The 24,557-nt window shown below is 50.1% G+C and overlaps 8 non-coding genes across 8 annotated transcripts; all 8 read right to left on the bottom strand.

The window, feature by feature from the left end:
* Positions 1-1,149: 1,149 nt before the first annotated feature.
* On the bottom strand, positions 1,150-1,221 carry trnam-cau (transfer RNA methionine (anticodon CAU)). The gene has a single exon. It is a non-coding gene; the product is annotated as a tRNA-Met (tRNA).
* Positions 1,222-4,407: 3,186 nt separating this feature from the next.
* On the bottom strand, positions 4,408-4,479 carry trnam-cau (transfer RNA methionine (anticodon CAU)). Its single transcript has one exon. It is a non-coding gene; the product is annotated as a tRNA-Met (tRNA).
* A 3,186-nt stretch (positions 4,480-7,665) lies between these two features.
* Positions 7,666-7,737, bottom strand: trnam-cau (transfer RNA methionine (anticodon CAU)). The gene has a single exon. It is a non-coding gene; the product is annotated as a tRNA-Met (tRNA).
* A 3,186-nt stretch (positions 7,738-10,923) lies between these two features.
* On the bottom strand, positions 10,924-10,995 carry trnam-cau (transfer RNA methionine (anticodon CAU)). Its single transcript has one exon. It is a non-coding gene; the product is annotated as a tRNA-Met (tRNA).
* Positions 10,996-14,181: 3,186 nt separating this feature from the next.
* Positions 14,182-14,253, bottom strand: trnam-cau (transfer RNA methionine (anticodon CAU)). Its single transcript has one exon. It is a non-coding gene; the product is annotated as a tRNA-Met (tRNA).
* A 3,186-nt stretch (positions 14,254-17,439) lies between these two features.
* trnam-cau (transfer RNA methionine (anticodon CAU)) lies at positions 17,440-17,511 on the bottom strand. Its single transcript has one exon. It is a non-coding gene; the product is annotated as a tRNA-Met (tRNA).
* A 3,187-nt stretch (positions 17,512-20,698) lies between these two features.
* On the bottom strand, positions 20,699-20,770 carry trnam-cau (transfer RNA methionine (anticodon CAU)). The gene has a single exon. It is a non-coding gene; the product is annotated as a tRNA-Met (tRNA).
* Positions 20,771-23,956: 3,186 nt separating this feature from the next.
* trnam-cau (transfer RNA methionine (anticodon CAU)) lies at positions 23,957-24,028 on the bottom strand. The gene has a single exon. It is a non-coding gene; the product is annotated as a tRNA-Met (tRNA).
* Between the last annotated feature and the right edge of the window lie 529 nt (positions 24,029-24,557).

Below are 24,557 nucleotides of genomic sequence, written 5' to 3'. Positions count from 1 at the left end.
CTCTGAGCCAGCTGAAAGTTGCTCAGTGTGAAGTACATTCCACATTGCTCCAAGAATTGCAAGCAGCAAAGCGTTTCCAGAACTTCTGCTTGTCATTCTGTCCCCGGGGCGCTGATGTTTGTCTCATCCCCAGGAACTGGACTATCTCCACTGCTCGATAATTAAACCAATTTATTTCTACTTGCACGTTGTTCTGGGGTGGGGTGGGGCGTGGTGTAGGGTGGGGGCGGGTAGAGTCTCTCTCTCTCTCTCTCTCTCTCACTCTCTGAAACCGTTGGGGTGAGAGGTGTCAGTTGCATTAATGCGGGGAACATGAACAACTTTGATTGTGAACTTTCTCCAAAGGTCTGTTATCTGAGAGATGGAAAGATGCTGTGCTGGAAGGACAGAAAGAAATGGACACCGAGGACTCTTCGCCCAGGTAAATTCACATTGTTGTGCAGCCTTCTTGGTGTTCAGAAATCGTCTTCACGCAGCAATCTTACGGAAAGTCTATAGCAAAGTGGGCATCGCTTTCTTTGTTGCTACCGCGCAGCAGTTAACATCTGAGCCCCAAGTGTCCCAGATGAAGAGAATCCGAGTGAAACCTTCACTCACTGAGAGTCCTCCCCACGGCCCTGAGCTGAGGGACTGCAGGCAGTCCAACACGGAAGGGACGGTTAAAAATGAACCAGTTTTGCTCCCTCAGCCTCTCTGTCCCAGAGACAGGCAGTGGGATGGCATAAACACGTAGCACCATTCTCGAGTAGACACAAGCCGTTCAACCCATCGAATCCACGCCGTTTGCCTGTCTCTCTCTCTCTCTGAGGTTATTCACAATCGGTGGGATCCGTCCTAATCGTGGGGGAACTGTGTCTGAGTCGTGATGAGGTTTTTGACATGCTTGTCATTCACGTCTGAACCAGGGTAGCGAATTACTGCAGGGAATGGACGAAACCGCAAGACATTTGTTTCAACTTGACTAACTGATTGGCATCGCAGAGAACTGGTTTTGCGATCCAGTTCAGAATAAAAACCGCCGAACAACAGAATGCCACTGAGACCTCTAAAACCACGCACCTTGCATGGAGTGGATTTGCCATTCGGGTATGCAGCTGGCAGAAGAGAGCACCGATCCAAAGGAAATCAGCTCGAGGTGACATTGAATAATAGCAGAGGATGGTTTCGATCCATCGACCTCTGGGTTATGGGCCCAGCACGCTCCCGCTGCGCCACTCTGCTGCCACGCTCCGGGCCCTGTCCACAGAGCGATTCAGCTTTTCATCTGGCACGCGGCTCGCACGTTCGAGACTGATGTCAAAGACCTCCGCTGCTGTCGTGTGATATGCTGTTTCGCAGACGTACGGAGGCTGTGTAAATAGAAACGTTTTTACTAAATTCCCACATTCTGTCGGTCGAACTGTGATTTCACACTGAATCACAACATGTGTCGCAGCGCAGACGGAGGCCATGCGGCCCACCTTCGCTCTGCTGGTTCTATACTTCAGTCAACGTGTGTCTATTCGTTTCATTCTCTCGCATTCTCAGCGTAAATCTGCACATCTGAACGTGACCACCGAATTCCCTTTTGTGTTCATTGAATCTTCCTCTTTGTCAATGTCCGACAGGGACTTACTGACACTAACCACTCCCTGTACGAAAACGTTCTTCCTCCTGTCATTTTTACTTGTTTTCCTGGTGACCTTAAAATTCGGCCGAATCGTTGTGGACCTTTCAGGTGTGGGAACATTTTCACAACATTATTTCCTGTTTCTAGGTCCCTCATGACTTGGAAAACTTCGGTTCTCCGAGGAGAGCTGTCCCAATTTTCCAATCTACCTTCATTGCTGACATTCCCCGAACACCGCACAGCTCACGTCAACCTGTTCGACACGACATCCAACCATTTCACTTCCCTGTTTTCTGCCTTGTCCGTACTCCAGACAGCCCAACCTCGTTTCACCAAGGTGCTTTTTGAGAAAATTAATCAGGCAGTTTTGCACAAGTCAAGTTTTAGAAAAACCTCGGGCTCGTCCGGGATTTGAACCCGGGACCTCTCGCAACTCATCACAGTGAAGCACCCAAAGCGAGAATCATACGCCTAGACCAACGAGCCAGAGAGCCGGCCCACGACCGATGCCCCACACCGCTTGAGTGACCTGAGACGTGCTCACTATGAAATACATTTGAGATTGCTCTAAGAATTGCTAGCGGCAAAGGGTTTCCCGAACAGCTGCTTCTCATTCAGTCTCCCTGCTGCTGTTTGTCACGTCCCCAGGAACCGGGCTCTCTCCACTGGCAGACAATTCAAACATTTTGTTTTGAAATTTTTCTATGACACCCGAGCGGCCAGTGACAAGCATTACCCTCCTCACCATGGGATACAGAGAACAGGAGAAGACCACGCAGATCTCCACGAGTGTATCAACTCGACTGTGCACATTGGGCCAGTATATCACTGTGAAATATTTATGTCCAAGCCTTTTTTCGGAAGCAGATGAGAAGGCGAGGTGCAGAACAGAGCGCAGTTATAAGGGAAAGCTGCTAAAGACGACATTGAGTGAATAGGAGAGAGTGGGTTATGGTCCCAACACGCACCCGTTGTGCCAGGGGTTACACTTCGGGTCCACTCTTCCTTCACTCGCAACACCCCACACCCACCTCCCATAGTGCCAAGTCGCTTTCGCCTGAAACTGCCGAATGTGCAACACCTGCCCATTTACCGGCTCCCTCCTGAATATCCAAGGGCTCAAACATACCTGCCAGGTAAAGCAGCACTTTTGCCACAACCTAGTCCACTGCATTCGCTGCTCACAGTGTCGTTTCCCCAATGTAGCATGAAGCATAAACTGGGTGACTGCTTCGCAGAACATCCCGGTTCTGCCCGCAGGAAAAAGGCCCTGACCTGGCGGTTGTCTGCCACTTTAACACATCACCCTGTTCCCTGACCAACATCTCTGTCTCAGGCTTGCAGCAGTGTTCTAGCTCCAGATGAAAGAACAACAACTCATTTTCCACTTGGAGACCTTACAGCCCTCCGGTCTTCAATATCGAGTTCCATAACTTTAGGGCCTGAACTCCCCCATGTCCTTGACCCCTACCACACCAACGACTCCTTGTTATCACCTCGTCGGCTACGACAGACTACGTATTGTTAGCCACTAACAGTCTCCATGAGCAGCTATTCGCCCTCTCACGCGGATCGTTATTCACTCCTACGTCCTTCCTATTGTTCTCTCTCTCTGAGCTGGCGGCAAACACAGCAATGTACATTGGAGACTCTGAGCCAGCTGAAAGTTGCTCAGTGTGAAGTACATTCCACATTGCTCCAAGAATTGCAAGCAGCAAAGCGTTTCCAGAACTTCTGCTTGTCATTCTGTCCCCGGGGCGCTGATGTTTGTCTCATCCCCAGGAACTGGACTATCTCCACTGCTCGATAATTAAACCAATTTATTTCTACTTGCACGTTGTTCTGGGGTGGGGTGGGGCGTGGTGTAGGGTGGGGGCGGGTAGAGTCTCTCTCTCTCTCTCTCTCTCTCACTCTCTGAAACCGTTGGGGTGAGAGGTGTCAGTTGCATTAATGCGGGGAACATGAACAACTTTGATTGTGAACTTTCTCCAAAGGTCTGTTATCTGAGAGATGGAAAGATGCTGTGCTGGAAGGACAGAAAGAAATGGACACCGAGGACTCTTCGCCCAGGTAAATTCACATTGTTGTGCAGCCTTCTTGGTGTTCAGAAATCGTCTTCACGCAGCAATCTTACGGAAAGTCTATAGCAAAGTGGGCATCGCTTTCTTTGTTGCTACCGCGCAGCAGTTAACATCTGAGCCCCAAGTGTCCCAGATGAAGAGAATCCGAGTGAAACCTTCACTCACTGAGAGTCCTCCCCACGGCCCTGAGCTGAGGGACTGCAGGCAGTCCAACACGGAAGGGACGGTTAAAAATGAACCAGTTTTGCTCCCTCAGCCTCTCTGTCCCAGAGACAGGCAGTGGGATGGCATAAACACGTAGCACCATTCTCGAGTAGACACAAGCCGTTCAACCCATCGAATCCACGCCGTTTGCCTGTCTCTCTCTCTCTCTGAGGTTATTCACAATCGGTGGGATCCGTCCTAATCGTGGGGGAACTGTGTCTGAGTCGTGATGAGGTTTTTGACATGCTTGTCATTCACGTCTGAACCAGGGTAGCGAATTACTGCAGGGAATGGACGAAACCGCAAGACATTTGTTTCAACTTGACTAACTGATTGGCATCGCAGAGAACTGGTTTTGCGATCCAGTTCAGAATAAAAACCGCCGAACAACAGAATGCCACTGAGACCTCTAAAACCACGCACCTTGCATGGAGTGGATTTGCCATTCGGGTATGCAGCTGGCAGAAGAGAGCACCGATCCAAAGGAAATCAGCTCGAGGTGACATTGAATAATAGCAGAGGATGGTTTCGATCCATCGACCTCTGGGTTATGGGCCCAGCACGCTCCCGCTGCGCCACTCTGCTGCCACGCTCCGGGCCCTGTCCACAGAGCGATTCAGCTTTTCATCTGGCACGCGGCTCGCACGTTCGAGACTGATGTCAAAGACCTCCGCTGCTGTCGTGTGATATGCTGTTTCGCAGACGTACGGAGGCTGTGTAAATAGAAACGTTTTTACTAAATTCCCACATTCTGTCGGTCGAACTGTGATTTCACACTGAATCACAACATGTGTCGCAGCGCAGACGGAGGCCATGCGGCCCACCTTCGCTCTGCTGGTTCTATACTTCAGTCAACGTGTGTCTATTCGTTTCATTCTCTCGCATTCTCAGCGTAAATCTGCACATCTGAACGTGACCACCGAATTCCCTTTTGTGTTCATTGAATCTTCCTCTTTGTCAATGTCCGACAGGGACTTACTGACACTAACCACTCCCTGTACGAAAACGTTCTTCCTCCTGTCATTTTTACTTGTTTTCCTGGTGACCTTAAAATTCGGCCGAATCGTTGTGGACCTTTCAGGTGTGGGAACATTTTCACAACATTATTTCCTGTTTCTAGGTCCCTCATGACTTGGAAAACTTCGGTTCTCCGAGGAGAGCTGTCCCAATTTTCCAATCTACCTTCATTGCTGACATTCCCCGAACACCGCACAGCTCACGTCAACCTGTTCGACACGACATCCAACCATTTCACTTCCCTGTTTTCTGCCTTGTCCGTACTCCAGACAGCCCAACCTCGTTTCACCAAGGTGCTTTTTGAGAAAATTAATCAGGCAGTTTTGCACAAGTCAAGTTTTAGAAAAACCTCGGGCTCGTCCGGGATTTGAACCCGGGACCTCTCGCAACTCATCACAGTGAAGCACCCAAAGCGAGAATCATACGCCTAGACCAACGAGCCAGAGAGCCGGCCCACGACCGATGCCCCACACCGCTTGAGTGACCTGAGACGTGCTCACTATGAAATACATTTGAGATTGCTCTAAGAATTGCTAGCGGCAAAGGGTTTCCCGAACAGCTGCTTCTCATTCAGTCTCCCTGCTGCTGTTTGTCACGTCCCCAGGAACCGGGCTCTCTCCACTGGCAGACAATTCAAACATTTTGTTTTGAAATTTTTCTATGACACCCGAGCGGCCAGTGACAAGCATTACCCTCCTCACCATGGGATACAGAGAACAGGAGAAGACCACGCAGATCTCCACGAGTGTATCAACTCGACTGTGCACATTGGGCCAGTATATCACTGTGAAATATTTATGTCCAAGCCTTTTTTCGGAAGCAGATGAGAAGGCGAGGTGCAGAACAGAGCGCAGTTATAAGGGAAAGCTGCTAAAGACGACATTGAGTGAATAGGAGAGAGTGGGTTATGGTCCCAACACGCACCCGTTGTGCCAGGGGTTACACTTCGGGTCCACTCTTCCTTCACTCGCAACACCCCACACCCACCTCCCATAGTGCCAAGTCGCTTTCGCCTGAAACTGCCGAATGTGCAACACCTGCCCATTTACCGGCTCCCTCCTGAATATCCAAGGGCTCAAACATACCTGCCAGGTAAAGCAGCACTTTTGCCACAACCTAGTCCACTGCATTCGCTGCTCACAGTGTCGTTTCCCCAATGTAGCATGAAGCATAAACTGGGTGACTGCTTCGCAGAACATCCCGGTTCTGCCCGCAGGAAAAAGGCCCTGACCTGGCGGTTGTCTGCCACTTTAACACATCACCCTGTTCCCTGACCAACATCTCTGTCTCAGGCTTGCAGCAGTGTTCTAGCTCCAGATGAAAGAACAACAACTCATTTTCCACTTGGAGACCTTACAGCCCTCCGGTCTTCAATATCGAGTTCCATAACTTTAGGGCCTGAACTCCCCCATGTCCTTGACCCCTACCACACCAACGACTCCTTGTTATCACCTCGTCGGCTATGACAGACTACGTATTGTTAGCCACTAACAGTCTCCATGAGCAGCTATTCGCCCTCTCACGCGGATCGTTATTCACTCCTACGTCCTTCCTATTGTTCTCTCTCTCTGAGCTGGCGGCAAACACAGCAATGTACATTGGAGACTCTGAGCCAGCTGAAAGTTGCTCAGTGTGAAGTACATTCCACATTGCTCCAAGAATTGCAAGCAGCAAAGCGTTTCCAGAACTTCTGCTTGTCATTCTGTCCCCGGGGCGCTGATGTTTGTCTCATCCCCAGGAACTGGACTATCTCCACTGCTCGATAATTAAACCAATTTATTTCTACTTGCACGTTGTTCTGGGGTGGGGTGGGGCGTGGTGTAGGGTGGGGGCGGGTAGAGTCTCTCTCTCTCTCTCTCTCTCTCACTCTCTGAAACCGTTGGGGTGAGAGGTGTCAGTTGCATTAATGCGGGGAACATGAACAACTTTGATTGTGAACTTTCTCCAAAGGTCTGTTATCTGAGAGATGGAAAGATGCTGTGCTGGAAGGACAGAAAGAAATGGACACCGAGGACTCTTCGCCCAGGTAAATTCACATTGTTGTGCAGCCTTCTTGGTGTTCAGAAATCGTCTTCACGCAGCAATCTTACGGAAAGTCTATAGCAAAGTGGGCATCGCTTTCTTTGTTGCTACCGCGCAGCAGTTAACATCTGAGCCCCAAGTGTCCCAGATGAAGAGAATCCGAGTGAAACCTTCACTCACTGAGAGTCCTCCCCACGGCCCTGAGCTGAGGGACTGCAGGCAGTCCAACACGGAAGGGACGGTTAAAAATGAACCAGTTTTGCTCCCTCAGCCTCTCTGTCCCAGAGACAGGCAGTGGGATGGCATAAACACGTAGCACCATTCTCGAGTAGACACAAGCCGTTCAACCCATCGAATCCACGCCGTTTGCCTGTCTCTCTCTCTCTCTGAGGTTATTCACAATCGGTGGGATCCGTCCTAATCGTGGGGGAACTGTGTCTGAGTCGTGATGAGGTTTTTGACATGCTTGTCATTCACGTCTGAACCAGGGTAGCGAATTACTGCAGGGAATGGACGAAACCGCAAGACATTTGTTTCAACTTGACTAACTGATTGGCATCGCAGAGAACTGGTTTTGCGATCCAGTTCAGAATAAAAACCGCCGAACAACAGAATGCCACTGAGACCTCTAAAACCACGCACCTTGCATGGAGTGGATTTGCCATTCGGGTATGCAGCTGGCAGAAGAGAGCACCGATCCAAAGGAAATCAGCTCGAGGTGACATTGAATAATAGCAGAGGATGGTTTCGATCCATCGACCTCTGGGTTATGGGCCCAGCACGCTCCCGCTGCGCCACTCTGCTGCCACGCTCCGGGCCCTGTCCACAGAGCGATTCAGCTTTTCATCTGGCACGCGGCTCGCACGTTCGAGACTGATGTCAAAGACCTCCGCTGCTGTCGTGTGATATGCTGTTTCGCAGACGTACGGAGGCTGTGTAAATAGAAACGTTTTTACTAAATTCCCACATTCTGTCGGTCGAACTGTGATTTCACACTGAATCACAACATGTGTCGCAGCGCAGACGGAGGCCATGCGGCCCACCTTCGCTCTGCTGGTTCTATACTTCAGTCAACGTGTGTCTATTCGTTTCATTCTCTCGCATTCTCAGCGTAAATCTGCACATCTGAACGTGACCACCGAATTCCCTTTTGTGTTCATTGAATCTTCCTCTTTGTCAATGTCCGACAGGGACTTACTGACACTAACCACTCCCTGTACGAAAACGTTCTTCCTCCTGTCATTTTTACTTGTTTTCCTGGTGACCTTAAAATTCGGCCGAATCGTTGTGGACCTTTCAGGTGTGGGAACATTTTCACAACATTATTTCCTGTTTCTAGGTCCCTCATGACTTGGAAAACTTCGGTTCTCCGAGGAGAGCTGTCCCAATTTTCCAATCTACCTTCATTGCTGACATTCCCCGAACACCGCACAGCTCACGTCAACCTGTTCGACACGACATCCAACCATTTCACTTCCCTGTTTTCTGCCTTGTCCGTACTCCAGACAGCCCAACCTCGTTTCACCAAGGTGCTTTTTGAGAAAATTAATCAGGCAGTTTTGCACAAGTCAAGTTTTAGAAAAACCTCGGGCTCGTCCGGGATTTGAACCCGGGACCTCTCGCAACTCATCACAGTGAAGCACCCAAAGCGAGAATCATACGCCTAGACCAACGAGCCAGAGAGCCGGCCCACGACCGATGCCCCACACCGCTTGAGTGACCTGAGACGTGCTCACTATGAAATACATTTGAGATTGCTCTAAGAATTGCTAGCGGCAAAGGGTTTCCCGAACAGCTGCTTCTCATTCAGTCTCCCTGCTGCTGTTTGTCACGTCCCCAGGAACCGGGCTCTCTCCACTGGCAGACAATTCAAACATTTTGTTTTGAAATTTTTCTATGACACCCGAGCGGCCAGTGACAAGCATTACCCTCCTCACCATGGGATACAGAGAACAGGAGAAGACCACGCAGATCTCCACGAGTGTATCAACTCGACTGTGCACATTGGGCCAGTATATCACTGTGAAATATTTATGTCCAAGCCTTTTTTCGGAAGCAGATGAGAAGGCGAGGTGCAGAACAGAGCGCAGTTATAAGGGAAAGCTGCTAAAGACGACATTGAGTGAATAGGAGAGAGTGGGTTATGGTCCCAACACGCACCCGTTGTGCCAGGGGTTACACTTCGGGTCCACTCTTCCTTCACTCGCAACACCCCACACCCACCTCCCATAGTGCCAAGTCGCTTTCGCCTGAAACTGCCGAATGTGCAACACCTGCCCATTTACCGGCTCCCTCCTGAATATCCAAGGGCTCAAACATACCTGCCAGGTAAAGCAGCACTTTTGCCACAACCTAGTCCACTGCATTCGCTGCTCACAGTGTCGTTTCCCCAATGTAGCATGAAGCATAAACTGGGTGACTGCTTCGCAGAACATCCCGGTTCTGCCCGCAGGAAAAAGGCCCTGACCTGGCGGTTGTCTGCCACTTTAACACATCACCCTGTTCCCTGACCAACATCTCTGTCTCAGGCTTGCAGCAGTGTTCTAGCTCCAGATGAAAGAACAACAACTCATTTTCCACTTGGAGACCTTACAGCCCTCCGGTCTTCAATATCGAGTTCCATAACTTTAGGGCCTGAACTCCCCCATGTCCTTGACCCCTACCACACCAACGACTCCTTGTTATCACCTCGTCGGCTATGACAGACTACGTATTGTTAGCCACTAACAGTCTCCATGAGCAGCTATTCGCCCTCTCACGCGGATCGTTATTCACTCCTACGTCCTTCCTATTGTTCTCTCTCTCTGAGCTGGCGGCAAACACAGCAATGTACATTGGAGACTCTGAGCCAGCTGAAAGTTGCTCAGTGTGAAGTACATTCCACATTGCTCCAAGAATTGCAAGCAGCAAAGCGTTTCCAGAACTTCTGCTTGTCATTCTGTCCCCGGGGCGCTGATGTTTGTCTCATCCCCAGGAACTGGACTATCTCCACTGCTCGATAATTAAACCAATTTATTTCTACTTGCACGTTGTTCTGGGGTGGGGTGGGGCGTGGTGTAGGGTGGGGGCGGGTAGAGTCTCTCTCTCTCTCTCTCTCTCTCACTCTCTGAAACCGTTGGGGTGAGAGGTGTCAGTTGCATTAATGCGGGGAACATGAACAACTTTGATTGTGAACTTTCTCCAAAGGTCTGTTATCTGAGAGATGGAAAGATGCTGTGCTGGAAGGACAGAAAGAAATGGACACCGAGGACTCTTCGCCCAGGTAAATTCACATTGTTGTGCAGCCTTCTTGGTGTTCAGAAATCGTCTTCACGCAGCAATCTTACGGAAAGTCTATAGCAAAGTGGGCATCGCTTTCTTTGTTGCTACCGCGCAGCAGTTAACATCTGAGCCCCAAGTGTCCCAGATGAAGAGAATCCGAGTGAAACCTTCACTCACTGAGAGTCCTCCCCACGGCCCTGAGCTGAGGGACTGCAGGCAGTCCAACACGGAAGGGACGGTTAAAAATGAACCAGTTTTGCTCCCTCAGCCTCTCTGTCCCAGAGACAGGCAGTGGGATGGCATAAACACGTAGCACCATTCTCGAGTAGACACAAGCCGTTCAACCCATCGAATCCACGCCGTTTGCCTGTCTCTCTCTCTCTCTGAGGTTATTCACAATCGGTGGGATCCGTCCTAATCGTGGGGGAACTGTGTCTGAGTCGTGATGAGGTTTTTGACATGCTTGTCATTCACGTCTGAACCAGGGTAGCGAATTACTGCAGGGAATGGACGAAACCGCAAGACATTTGTTTCAACTTGACTAACTGATTGGCATCGCAGAGAACTGGTTTTGCGATCCAGTTCAGAATAAAAACCGCCGAACAACAGAATGCCACTGAGACCTCTAAAACCACGCACCTTGCATGGAGTGGATTTGCCATTCGGGTATGCAGCTGGCAGAAGAGAGCACCGATCCAAAGGAAATCAGCTCGAGGTGACATTGAATAATAGCAGAGGATGGTTTCGATCCATCGACCTCTGGGTTATGGGCCCAGCACGCTCCCGCTGCGCCACTCTGCTGCCACGCTCCGGGCCCTGTCCACAGAGCGATTCAGCTTTTCATCTGGCACGCGGCTCGCACGTTCGAGACTGATGTCAAAGACCTCCGCTGCTGTCGTGTGATATGCTGTTTCGCAGACGTACGGAGGCTGTGTAAATAGAAACGTTTTTACTAAATTCCCACATTCTGTCGGTCGAACTGTGATTTCACACTGAATCACAACATGTGTCGCAGCGCAGACGGAGGCCATGCGGCCCACCTTCGCTCTGCTGGTTCTATACTTCAGTCAACGTGTGTCTATTCGTTTCATTCTCTCGCATTCTCAGCGTAAATCTGCACATCTGAACGTGACCACCGAATTCCCTTTTGTGTTCATTGAATCTTCCTCTTTGTCAATGTCCGACAGGGACTTACTGACACTAACCACTCCCTGTACGAAAACGTTCTTCCTCCTGTCATTTTTACTTGTTTTCCTGGTGACCTTAAAATTCGGCCGAATCGTTGTGGACCTTTCAGGTGTGGGAACATTTTCACAACATTATTTCCTGTTTCTAGGTCCCTCATGACTTGGAAAACTTCGGTTCTCCGAGGAGAGCTGTCCCAATTTTCCAATCTACCTTCATTGCTGACATTCCCCGAACACCGCACAGCTCACGTCAACCTGTTCGACACGACATCCAACCATTTCACTTCCCTGTTTTCTGCCTTGTCCGTACTCCAGACAGCCCAACCTCGTTTCACCAAGGTGCTTTTTGAGAAAATTAATCAGGCAGTTTTGCACAAGTCAAGTTTTAGAAAAACCTCGGGCTCGTCCGGGATTTGAACCCGGGACCTCTCGCAACTCATCACAGTGAAGCACCCAAAGCGAGAATCATACGCCTAGACCAACGAGCCAGAGAGCCGGCCCACGACCGATGCCCCACACCGCTTGAGTGACCTGAGACGTGCTCACTATGAAATACATTTGAGATTGCTCTAAGAATTGCTAGCGGCAAAGGGTTTCCCGAACAGCTGCTTCTCATTCAGTCTCCCTGCTGCTGTTTGTCACGTCCCCAGGAACCGGGCTCTCTCCACTGGCAGACAATTCAAACATTTTGTTTTGAAATTTTTCTATGACACCCGAGCGGCCAGTGACAAGCATTACCCTCCTCACCATGGGATACAGAGAACAGGAGAAGACCACGCAGATCTCCACGAGTGTATCAACTCGACTGTGCACATTGGGCCAGTATATCACTGTGAAATATTTATGTCCAAGCCTTTTTTCGGAAGCAGATGAGAAGGCGAGGTGCAGAACAGAGCGCAGTTATAAGGGAAAGCTGCTAAAGACGACATTGAGTGAATAGGAGAGAGTGGGTTATGGTCCCAACACGCACCCGTTGTGCCAGGGGTTACACTTCGGGTCCACTCTTCCTTCACTCGCAACACCCCACACCCACCTCCCATAGTGCCAAGTCGCTTTCGCCTGAAACTGCCGAATGTGCAACACCTGCCCATTTACCGGCTCCCTCCTGAATATCCAAGGGCTCAAACATACCTGCCAGGTAAAGCAGCACTTTTGCCACAACCTAGTCCACTGCATTCGCTGCTCACAGTGTCGTTTCCCCAATGTAGCATGAAGCATAAACTGGGTGACTGCTTCGCAGAACATCCCGGTTCTGCCCGCAGGAAAAAGGCCCTGACCTGGCGGTTGTCTGCCACTTTAACACATCACCCTGTTCCCTGACCAACATCTCTGTCTCAGGCTTGCAGCAGTGTTCTAGCTCCAGATGAAAGAACAACAACTCATTTTCCACTTGGAGACCTTACAGCCCTCCGGTCTTCAATATCGAGTTCCATAACTTTAGGGCCTGAACTCCCCCATGTCCTTGACCCCTACCACACCAACGACTCCTTGTTATCACCTCGTCGGCTATGACAGACTACGTATTGTTAGCCACTAACAGTCTCCATGAGCAGCTATTCGCCCTCTCACGCGGATCGTTATTCACTCCTACGTCCTTCCTATTGTTCTCTCTCTCTGAGCTGGCGGCAAACACAGCAATGTACATTGGAGACTCTGAGCCAGCTGAAAGTTGCTCAGTGTGAAGTACATTCCACATTGCTCCAAGAATTGCAAGCAGCAAAGCGTTTCCAGAACTTCTGCTTGTCATTCTGTCCCCGGGGCGCTGATGTTTGTCTCATCCCCAGGAACTGGACTATCTCCACTGCTCGATAATTAAACCAATTTATTTCTACTTGCACGTTGTTCTGGGGTGGGGTGGGGCGTGGTGTAGGGTGGGGGCGGGTAGAGTCTCTCTCTCTCTCTCTCTCTCTCACTCTCTGAAACCGTTGGGGTGAGAGGTGTCAGTTGCATTAATGCGGGGAACATGAACAACTTTGATTGTGAACTTTCTCCAAAGGTCTGTTATCTGAGAGATGGAAAGATGCTGTGCTGGAAGGACAGAAAGAAATGGACACCGAGGACTCTTCGCCCAGGTAAATTCACATTGTTGTGCAGCCTTCTTGGTGTTCAGAAATCGTCTTCACGCAGCAATCTTACGGAAAGTCTATAGCAAAGTGGGCATCGCTTTCTTTGTTGCTACCGCGCAGCAGTTAACATCTGAGCCCCAAGTGTCCCAGATGAAGAGAATCCGAGTGAAACCTTCACTCACTGAGAGTCCTCCCCACGGCCCTGAGCTGAGGGACTGCAGGCAGTCCAACACGGAAGGGACGGTTAAAAATGAACCAGTTTTGCTCCCTCAGCCTCTCTGTCCCAGAGACAGGCAGTGGGATGGCATAAACACGTAGCACCATTCTCGAGTAGACACAAGCCGTTCAACCCATCGAATCCACGCCGTTTGCCTGTCTCTCTCTCTCTCTGAGGTTATTCACAATCGGTGGGATCCGTCCTAATCGTGGGGGAACTGTGTCTGAGTCGTGATGAGGTTTTTGACATGCTTGTCATTCACGTCTGAACCAGGGTAGCGAATTACTGCAGGGAATGGACGAAACCGCAAGACATTTGTTTCAACTTGACTAACTGATTGGCATCGCAGAGAACTGGTTTTGCGATCCAGTTCAGAATAAAAACCGCCGAACAACAGAATGCCACTGAGACCTCTAAAACCACGCACCTTGCATGGAGTGGATTTGCCATTCGGGTATGCAGCTGGCAGAAGAGAGCACCGATCCAAAGGAAATCAGCTCGAGGTGACATTGAATAATAGCAGAGGATGGTTTCGATCCATCGACCTCTGGGTTATGGGCCCAGCACGCTCCCGCTGCGCCACTCTGCTGCCACGCTCCGGGCCCTGTCCACAGAGCGATTCAGCTTTTCATCTGGCACGCGGCTCGCACGTTCGAGACTGATGTCAAAGACCTCCGCTGCTGTCGTGTGATATGCTGTTTCGCAGACGTACGGAGGCTGTGTAAATAGAAACGTTTTTACTAAATTCCCACATTCTGTCGGTCGAACTGTGATTTCACACTGAATCACAACATGTGTCGCAGCGCAGACGGAGGCCATGCGGCCCACCTTCGCTCTGCTGGTTCTATACTTCAGTCAACGTGTGTCTATTCGTTTCATTCTCTCGCATTCTCAGCGTAAATCTGCACATCTGAACGTGACCACCGAATTCCCTTTTGTGTTCATTGAATCTTCCTCTTTGTCAATGTCCGACAGGGACTTACTGACACTAACCACTCCCTGTACGAAAACGTTCTTCCTCCTGTCATTTTTACTTGTTTTCCTGGTGACCTTAAAATTCGGCCGAATCGTTGTGGACCTTTCAGGTGTGGGAACATTTTCACAACATTATTTCCTGTTTCTAGGTCCCTCATGACTTGGAAAACTTCGGTTCTCCGAGGAGAGCTGTCCCAATTTTCCAATCTACCTTCATTGCTGACATTCCCCGAACACCGCACAGCTCACGTCAACCTGTTCGACACGACATCCAACCATTTCACTTCCCTGTTTTCTGCCTTGTCCGTACTCCAGACAGCCCAACCTCGTTTCACCAAGGTGCTTTTTGAGAAAATTAATCAGGCAGTTTTGCACAAGTCAAGTTTTAGAAAAACCTCGGGCTCGTCCGGGATTTGAACCCGGGACCTCTCGCAACTCATCACAGTGAAGCACCCAAAGCGAGAATCATACGCCTAGACCAACGAGCCAGAGAGCCGGCCCACGACCGATGCCCCACACCGCTTGAGTGACCTGAGACGTGCTCACTATGAAATACATTTGAGATTGCTCTAAGAATTGCTAGCGGCAAAGGGTTTCCCGAACAGCTGCTTCTCATTCAGTCTCCCTGCTGCTGTTTGTCACGTCCCCAGGAACCGGGCTCTCTCCACTGGCAGACAATTCAAACATTTTGTTTTGAAATTTTTCTATGACACCCGAGCGGCCAGTGACAAGCATTACCCTCCTCACCATGGGATACAGAGAACAGGAGAAGACCACGCAGATCTCCACGAGTGTATCAACTCGACTGTGCACATTGGGCCAGTATATCACTGTGAAATATTTATGTCCAAGCCTTTTTTCGGAAGCAGATGAGAAGGCGAGGTGCAGAACAGAGCGCAGTTATAAGGGAAAGCTGCTAAAGACGACATTGAGTGAATAGGAGAGAGTGGGTTATGGTCCCAACACGCACCCGTTGTGCCAGGGGTTACACTTCGGGTCCACTCTTCCTTCACTCGCAACACCCCACACCCACCTCCCATAGTGCCAAGTCGCTTTCGCCTGAAACTGCCGAATGTGCAACACCTGCCCATTTACCGGCTCCCTCCTGAATATCCAAGGGCTCAAACATACCTGCCAGGTAAAGCAGCACTTTTGCCACAACCTAGTCCACTGCATTCGCTGCTCACAGTGTCGTTTCCCCAATGTAGCATGAAGCATAAACTGGGTGACTGCTTCGCAGAACATCCCGGTTCTGCCCGCAGGAAAAAGGCCCTGACCTGGCGGTTGTCTGCCACTTTAACACATCACCCTGTTCCCTGACCAACATCTCTGTCTCAGGCTTGCAGCAGTGTTCTAGCTCCAGATGAAAGAACAACAACTCATTTTCCACTTGGAGACCTTACAGCCCTCCGGTCTTCAATATCGAGTTCCATAACTTTAGGGCCTGAACTCCCCCATGTCCTTGACCCCTACCACACCAACGACTCCTTGTTATCACCTCGTCGGCTATGACAGACTACGTATTGTTAGCCACTAACAGTCTCCATGAGCAGCTATTCGCCCTCTCACGCGGATCGTTATTCACTCCTACGTCCTTCCTATTGTTCTCTCTCTCTGAGCTGGCGGCAAACACAGCAATGTACATTGGAGACTCTGAGCCAGCTGAAAGTTGCTCAGTGTGAAGTACATTCCACATTGCTCCAAGAATTGCAAGCAGCAAAGCGTTTCCAGAACTTCTGCTTGTCATTCTGTCCCCGGGGCGCTGATGTTTGTCTCATCCCCAGGAACTGGACTATCTCCACTGCTCGATAATTAAACCAATTTATTTCTACTTGCACGTTGTTCTGGGGTGGGGTGGGGCGTGGTGTAGGGTGGGGGCGGGTAGAGTCTCTCTCTCTCTCTCTCTCTCTCACTCTCTGAAACCGTTGGGGTGAGAGGTGTCAGTTGCATTAATGCGGGGAACATGAACAACTTTGATTGTGAACTTTCTCCAAAGGTCTGTTATCTGAGAGATGGAAAGATGCTGTGCTGGAAGGACAGAAAGAAATGGACACCGAGGACTCTTCGCCCAGGTAAATTCACATTGTTGTGCAGCCTTCTTGGTGTTCAGAAATCGTCTTCACGCAGCAATCTTACGGAAAGTCTATAGCAAAGTGGGCATCGCTTTCTTTGTTGCTACCGCGCAGCAGTTAACATCTGAGCCCCAAGTGTCCCAGATGAAGAGAATCCGAGTGAAACCTTCACTCACTGAGAGTCCTCCCCACGGCCCTGAGCTGAGGGACTGCAGGCAGTCCAACACGGAAGGGACGGTTAAAAATGAACCAGTTTTGCTCCCTCAGCCTCTCTGTCCCAGAGACAGGCAGTGGGATGGCATAAACACGTAGCACCATTCTCGAGTAGACACAAGCCGTTCAACCCATCGAATCCACGCCGTTTGCCTGTCTCTCTCTCTCTCTGAGGTTATTCACAATCGGTGGGATCCGTCCTAATCGTGGGGGAACTGTGTCTGAGTCGTGATGAGGTTTTTGACATGCTTGTCATTCACGTCTGAACCAGGGTAGCGAATTACTGCAGGGAATGGACGAAACCGCAAGACATTTGTTTCAACTTGACTAACTGATTGGCATCGCAGAGAACTGGTTTTGCGATCCAGTTCAGAATAAAAACCGCCGAACAACAGAATGCCACTGAGACCTCTAAAACCACGCACCTTGCATGGAGTGGATTTGCCATTCGGGTATGCAGCTGGCAGAAGAGAGCACCGATCCAAAGGAAATCAGCTCGAGGTGACATTGAATAATAGCAGAGGATGGTTTCGATCCATCGACCTCTGGGTTATGGGCCCAGCACGCTCCCGCTGCGCCACTCTGCTGCCACGCTCCGGGCCCTGTCCACAGAGCGATTCAGCTTTTCATCTGGCACGCGGCTCGCACGTTCGAGACTGATGTCAAAGACCTCCGCTGCTGTCGTGTGATATGCTGTTTCGCAGACGTACGGAGGCTGTGTAAATAGAAACGTTTTTACTAAATTCCCACATTCTGTCGGTCGAACTGTGATTTCACACTGAATCACAACATGTGTCGCAGCGCAGACGGAGGCCATGCGGCCCACCTTCGCTCTGCTGGTTCTATACTTCAGTCAACGTGTGTCTATTCGTTTCATTCTCTCGCATTCTCAGCGTAAATCTGCACATCTGAACGTGACCACCGAATTCCCTTTTGTGTTCATTGAATCTTCCTCTTTGTCAATGTCCGACAGGGACTTACTGACACTAACCACTCCCTGTACGAAAACGTTCTTCCTCCTGTCATTTTTACTTGTTTTCCTGGTGACCTTAAAATTCGGCCGAATCGTTGTGGACCTTTCAGGTGTGGGAACATTTTCACAACATTATTTCCTGTTTCTAGGTCCCTCATGACTTGGAAAACTTCGGTTCTCCGAGGAGAGCTGTCCCAATTTTCCAATCTACCTTCATTGCTGACATTCCCCGAACACCGCACAGCTCACGTCAACCTGTTCGACACGACATCCAACCATTTCACTTCCCTGTTTTCTGCCTTGTCCGTACTCCAGACAGCCCAACCTCGTTTCACCAAGGTGCTTTTTGAGAAAATTAATCAGGCAGTTTTGCACAAGTCAAGTTTTAGAAAAACCTCGGGCTCGTCCGGGATTTGAACCCGGGACCTCTCGCAACTCATCACAGTGAAGCACCCAAAGCGAGAATCATACGCCTAGACCAACGAGCCAGAGAGCCGGCCCACGACCGATGCCCCACACCGCTTGAGTGACCTGAGACGTGCTCACTATGAAATACATTTGAGATTGCTCTAAGAATTGCTAGCGGCAAAGGGTTTCCCGAACAGCTGCTTCTCATTCAGTCTCCCTGCTGCTGTTTGTCACGTCCCCAGGAACCGGGCTCTCTCCACTGGCAGACAATTCAAACATTTTGTTTTGAAATTTTTCTATGACACCCGAGCGGCCAGTGACAAGCATTACCCTCCTCACCATGGGATACAGAGAACAGGAGAAGACCACGCAGATCTCCACGAGTGTATCAACTCGACTGTGCACATTGGGCCAGTATATCACTGTGAAATATTTATGTCCAAGCCTTTTTTCGGAAGCAGATGAGAAGGCGAGGTGCAGAACAGAGCGCAGTTATAAGGGAAAGCTGCTAAAGACGACATTGAGTGAATAGGAGAGAGTGGGTTATGGTCCCAACACGCACCCGTTGTGCCAGGGGTTACACTTCGGGTCCACTCTTCCTTCACTCGCAACACCCCACACCCACCTCCCATAGTGCCAAGTCGCTTTCGCCTGAAACTGCCGAATGTGCAACACCTGCCCATTTACCGGCTCCCTCCTGAATATCCAAGGGCTCAAACATACCTGCCAGGTAAAGCAGCACTTTTGCCACAACCTAGTCCACTGCATTCGCTGCTCACAGTGTCGTTTCCCCAATGTAGCATGAAGCATAAACTGGGTGACTGCTTCGCAGAACATCCCGGTTCTGCCCGCAGGAAAAAGGCCCTGACCTGGCGGTTGTCTGCCACTTTAACACATCACCCTGTTCCCTGACCAACATCTCTGTCTCAGGCTTGCAGCAGTGTTCTAGCTCCAGATGAAAGAACAACAACTCATTTTCCACTTGGAGACCTTACAGCCCTCCGGTCTTCAATATCGAGTTCCATAACTTTAGGGCCTGAACTCCCCCATGTCCTTGACCCCTACCACACCAACGACTCCTTGTTATCACCTCGTCGGCTATGACAGACTACGTATTGTTAGCCACTAACAGTCTCCATGAGCAGCTATTCGCCCTCTCACGCGGATCGTTATTCACTCCTACGTCCTTCCTATTGTTCTCTCTCTCTGAGCTGGCGGCAAACACAGCAATGTACATTGGAGACTCTGAGCCAGCTGAAAGTTGCTCAGTGTGAAGTACATTCCACATTGCTCCAAGAATTGCAAGCAGCAAAGCGTTTCCAGAACTTCTGCTTGTCATTCTGTCCCCGGGGCGCTGATGTTTGTCTCATCCCCAGGAACTGGACTATCTCCACTGCTCGATAATTAAACCAATTTATTTCTACTTGCACGTTGTTCTGGGGTGGGGTGGGGCGTGGTGTAGGGTGGGGGCGGGTAGAGTCTCTCTCTCTCTCTCTCTCTCTCTCACTCTCTGAAACCGTTGGGGTGAGAGGTGTCAGTTGCATTAATGCGGGGAACATGAACAACTTTGATTGTGAACTTTCTCCAAAGGTCTGTTATCTGAGAGATGGAAAGATGCTGTGCTGGAAGGACAGAAAGAAATGGACACCGAGGACTCTTCGCCCAGGTAAATTCACATTGTTGTGCAGCCTTCTTGGTGTTCAGAAATCGTCTTCACGCAGCAATCTTACGGAAAGTCTATAGCAAAGTGGGCATCGCTTTCTTTGTTGCTACCGCGCAGCAGTTAACATCTGAGCCCCAAGTGTCCCAGATGAAGAGAATCCGAGTGAAACCTTCACTCACTGAGAGTCCTCCCCACGGCCCTGAGCTGAGGGACTGCAGGCAGTCCAACACGGAAGGGACGGTTAAAAATGAACCAGTTTTGCTCCCTCAGCCTCTCTGTCCCAGAGACAGGCAGTGGGATGGCATAAACACGTAGCACCATTCTCGAGTAGACACAAGCCGTTCAACCCATCGAATCCACGCCGTTTGCCTGTCTCTCTCTCTCTCTGAGGTTATTCACAATCGGTGGGATCCGTCCTAATCGTGGGGAACTGTGTCTGAGTCGTGATGAGGTTTTTGACATGCTTGTCATTCACGTCTGAACCAGGGTAGCGAATTACTGCAGGGAATGGACGAAACCGCAAGACATTTGTTTCAACTTGACTAACTGATTGGCATCGCAGAGAACTGGTTTTGCGATCCAGTTCAGAATAAAAACCGCCGAACAACAGAATGCCACTGAGACCTCTAAAACCACGCACCTTGCATGGAGTGGATTTGCCATTCGGGTATGCAGCTGGCAGAAGAGAGCACCGATCCAAAGGAAATCAGCTCGAGGTGACATTGAATAATAGCAGAGGATGGTTTCGATCCATCGACCTCTGGGTTATGGGCCCAGCACGCTCCCGCTGCGCCACTCTGCTGCCACGCTCCGGGCCCTGTCCACAGAGCGATTCAGCTTTTCATCTGGCACGCGGCTCGCACGTTCGAGACTGATGTCAAAGACCTCCGCTGCTGTCGTGTGATATGCTGTTTCGCAGACGTACGGAGGCTGTGTAAATAGAAACGTTTTTACTAAATTCCCACATTCTGTCGGTCGAACTGTGATTTCACACTGAATCACAACATGTGTCGCAGCGCAGACGGAGGCCATGCGGCCCACCTTCGCTCTGCTGGTTCTATACTTCAGTCAACGTGTGTCTATTCGTTTCATTCTCTCGCATTCTCAGCGTAAATCTGCACATCTGAACGTGACCACCGAATTCCCTTTTGTGTTCATTGAATCTTCCTCTTTGTCAATGTCCGACAGGGACTTACTGACACTAACCACTCCCTGTACGAAAACGTTCTTCCTCCTGTCATTTTTACTTGTTTTCCTGGTGACCTTAAAATTCGGCCGAATCGTTGTGGACCTTTCAGGTGTGGGAACATTTTCACAACATTATTTCCTGTTTCTAGGTCCCTCATGACTTGGAAAACTTCGGTTCTCCGAGGAGAGCTGTCCCAATTTTCCAATCTACCTTCATTGCTGACATTCCCCGAACACCGCACAGCTCACGTCAACCTGTTCGACACGACATCCAACCATTTCACTTCCCTGTTTTCTGCCTTGTCCGTACTCCAGACAGCCCAACCTCGTTTCACCAAGGTGCTTTTTGAGAAAATTAATCAGGCAGTTTTGCACAAGTCAAGTTTTAGAAAAACCTCGGGCTCGTCCGGGATTTGAACCCGGGACCTCTCGCAACTCATCACAGTGAAGCACCCAAAGCGAGAATCATACGCCTAGACCAACGAGCCAGAGAGCCGGCCCACGACCGATGCCCCACACCGCTTGAGTGACCTGAGACGTGCTCACTATGAAATACATTTGAGATTGCTCTAAGAATTGCTAGCGGCAAAGGGTTTCCCGAACAGCTGCTTCTCATTCAGTCTCCCTGCTGCTGTTTGTCACGTCCCCAGGAACCGGGCTCTCTCCACTGGCAGACAATTCAAACATTTTGTTTTGAAATTTTTCTATGACACCCGAGCGGCCAGTGACAAGCATTACCCTCCTCACCATGGGATACAGAGAACAGGAGAAGACCACGCAGATCTCCACGAGTGTATCAACTCGACTGTGCACATTGGGCCAGTATATCACTGTGAAATATTTATGTCCAAGCCTTTTTTCGGAAGCAGATGAGAAGGCGAGGTGCAGAACAGAGCGCAGTTATAAGGGAAAGCTGCTAAAGACGACATTGAGTGAATAGGAGAGAGTGGGTTATGGTCCCAACACGCACCCGTTGTGCCAGGGGTTACACTTCGGGTCCACTCTTCCTTCACTCGCAACACCCCACACCCACCTCCCATAGTGCCAAGTCGCTTTCGCCTGAAACTGCCGAATGTGCAACACCTGCCCATTTACCGGCTCCCTCCTGAATATCCAAGGGCTCAAACATACCTGCCAGGTAAAGCAGCACTTTTGCCACAACCTAGTCCACTGCATTCGCTGCTCACAGTGTCGTTTCCCCAATGTAGCATGAAGCATAAACTGGGTGACTGCTTCGCAGAACATCCCGGTTCTGCCCGCAGGAAAAAGGCCCTGACCTGGCGGTTGTCTGCCACTTTAACACATCACCCTGTTCCCTGACCAACATCTCTGTCTCAGGCTTGCAGCAGTGTTCTAGCTCCAGATGAAAGAACAACAACTCATTTTCCACTTGGAGACCTTACAGCCCTCCGGTCTTCAATATCGAGTTCCATAACTTTAGGGCCTGAACTCCCCCATGTCCTTGACCCCTACCACACCAACGACTCCTTGTTATCACCTCGTCGGCTATGACAGACTACGTATTGTTAGCCACTAACAGTCTCCATGAGCAGCTATTCGCCCTCTCACGCGGATCGTTATTCACTCCTACGTCCTTCCTATTGTTCTCTCTCTCTGAGCTGGCGGCAAACACAGCAATGTACATTGGAGACTCTGAGCCAGCTGAAAGTTGCTCAGTGTGAAGTACATTCCACATTGCTCCAAGAATTGCAAGCAGCAAAGCGTTTCCAGAACTTCTGCTTGTCATTCTGTCCCCGGGGCGCTGATGTTTGTCTCATCCCCAGGAACTGGACTATCTCCACTGCTCGATAATTAAACCAATTTATTTCTACTTGCACGTTGTTCTGGGGTGGGGTGGGGCGTGGTGTAGGGTGGGGGCGGGTAGAGTCTCTCTCTCTCTCTCTCTCTCTCACTCTCTGAAACCGTTGGGGTGAGAGGTGTCAGTTGCATTAATGCGGGGAACATGAACAACTTTGATTGTGAACTTTCTCCAAAGGTCTGTTATCTGAGAGATGGAAAGATGCTGTGCTGGAAGGACAGAAAGAAATGGACACCGAGGACTCTTCGCCCAGGTAAATTCACATTGTTGTGCAGCCTTCTTGGTGTTCAGAAATCGTCTTCACGCAGCAATCTTACGGAAAGTCTATAGCAAAGTGGGCATCGCTTTCTTTGTTGCTACCGCGCAGCAGTTAACATCTGAGCCCCAAGTGTCCCAGATGAAGAGAATCCGAGTGAAACCTTCACTCACTGAGAGTCCTCCCCACGGCCCTGAGCTGAGGGACTGCAGGCAGTCCAACACGGAAGGGACGGTTAAAAATGAACCAGTTTTGCTCCCTCAGCCTCTCTGTCCCAGAGACAGGCAGTGGGATGGCATAAACACGTAGCACCATTCTCGAGTAGACACAAGCCGTTCAACCCATCGAATCCACGCCGTTTGCCTGTCTCTCTCTCTCTCTGAGGTTATTCACAATCGGTGGGATCCGTCCTAATCGTGGGGGAACTGTGTCTGAGTCGTGATGAGGTTTTTGACATGCTTGTCATTCACGTCTGAACCAGGGTAGCGAATTACTGCAGGGAATGGACGAAACCGCAAGACATTTGTTTCAACTTGACTAACTGATTGGCATCGCAGAGAACTGGTTTTGCGATCCAGTTCAGAATAAAAACCGCCGAACAACAGAATGCCACTGAGACCTCTAAAACCACGCACCTTGCATGGAGTGGATTTGCCATTCGGGTATGCAGCTGGCAGAAGAGAGCACCGATCCAAAGGAAATCAGCTCGAGGTGACATTGAATAATAGCAGAGGATGGTTTCGATCCATCGACCTCTGGGTTATGGGCCCAGCACGCTCCCGCTGCGCCACTCTGCTGCCACGCTCCGGGCCCTGTCCACAGAGCGATTCAGCTTTTCATCTGGCACGCGGCTCGCACGTTCGAGACTGATGTCAAAGACCTCCGCTGCTGTCGTGTGATATGCTGTTTCGCAGACGTACGGAGGCTGTGTAAATAGAAACGTTTTTACTAAATTCCCACATTCTGTCGGTCGAACTGTGATTTCACACTGAATCACAACATGTGTCGCAGCGCAGACGGAGGCCATGCGGCCCACCTTCGCTCTGCTGGTTCTATACTTCAGTCAACGTGTGTCTATTCGTTTCATTCTCTCGCATTCTCAGCGTAAATCTGCACATCTGAACGTGACCACCGAATTCCCTTTTGTGTTCATTGAATCTTCCTCTTTGTCAATGTCCGACAGGGACTTACTGACACTAACCACTCCCTGTACGAAAACGTTCTTCCTCCTGTCATTTTTACTTGTTTTCCTGGTGACCTTAAAATTCGGCCGAATCGTTGTGGACCTTTCAGGTGTGGGAACATTTTCACAACATTATTTCCTGT

Source organism: Hemiscyllium ocellatum, unplaced genomic scaffold (assembly GCF_020745735.1).
Source record: "Hemiscyllium ocellatum isolate sHemOce1 unplaced genomic scaffold, sHemOce1.pat.X.cur. scaffold_1503_pat_ctg1, whole genome shotgun sequence".
In the NCBI taxonomy this organism is placed as follows: Eukaryota; Metazoa; Chordata; class Chondrichthyes; order Orectolobiformes; family Hemiscylliidae; genus Hemiscyllium; species Hemiscyllium ocellatum.
This window is presented reverse-complemented; position numbering and strand designations above follow the sequence as displayed.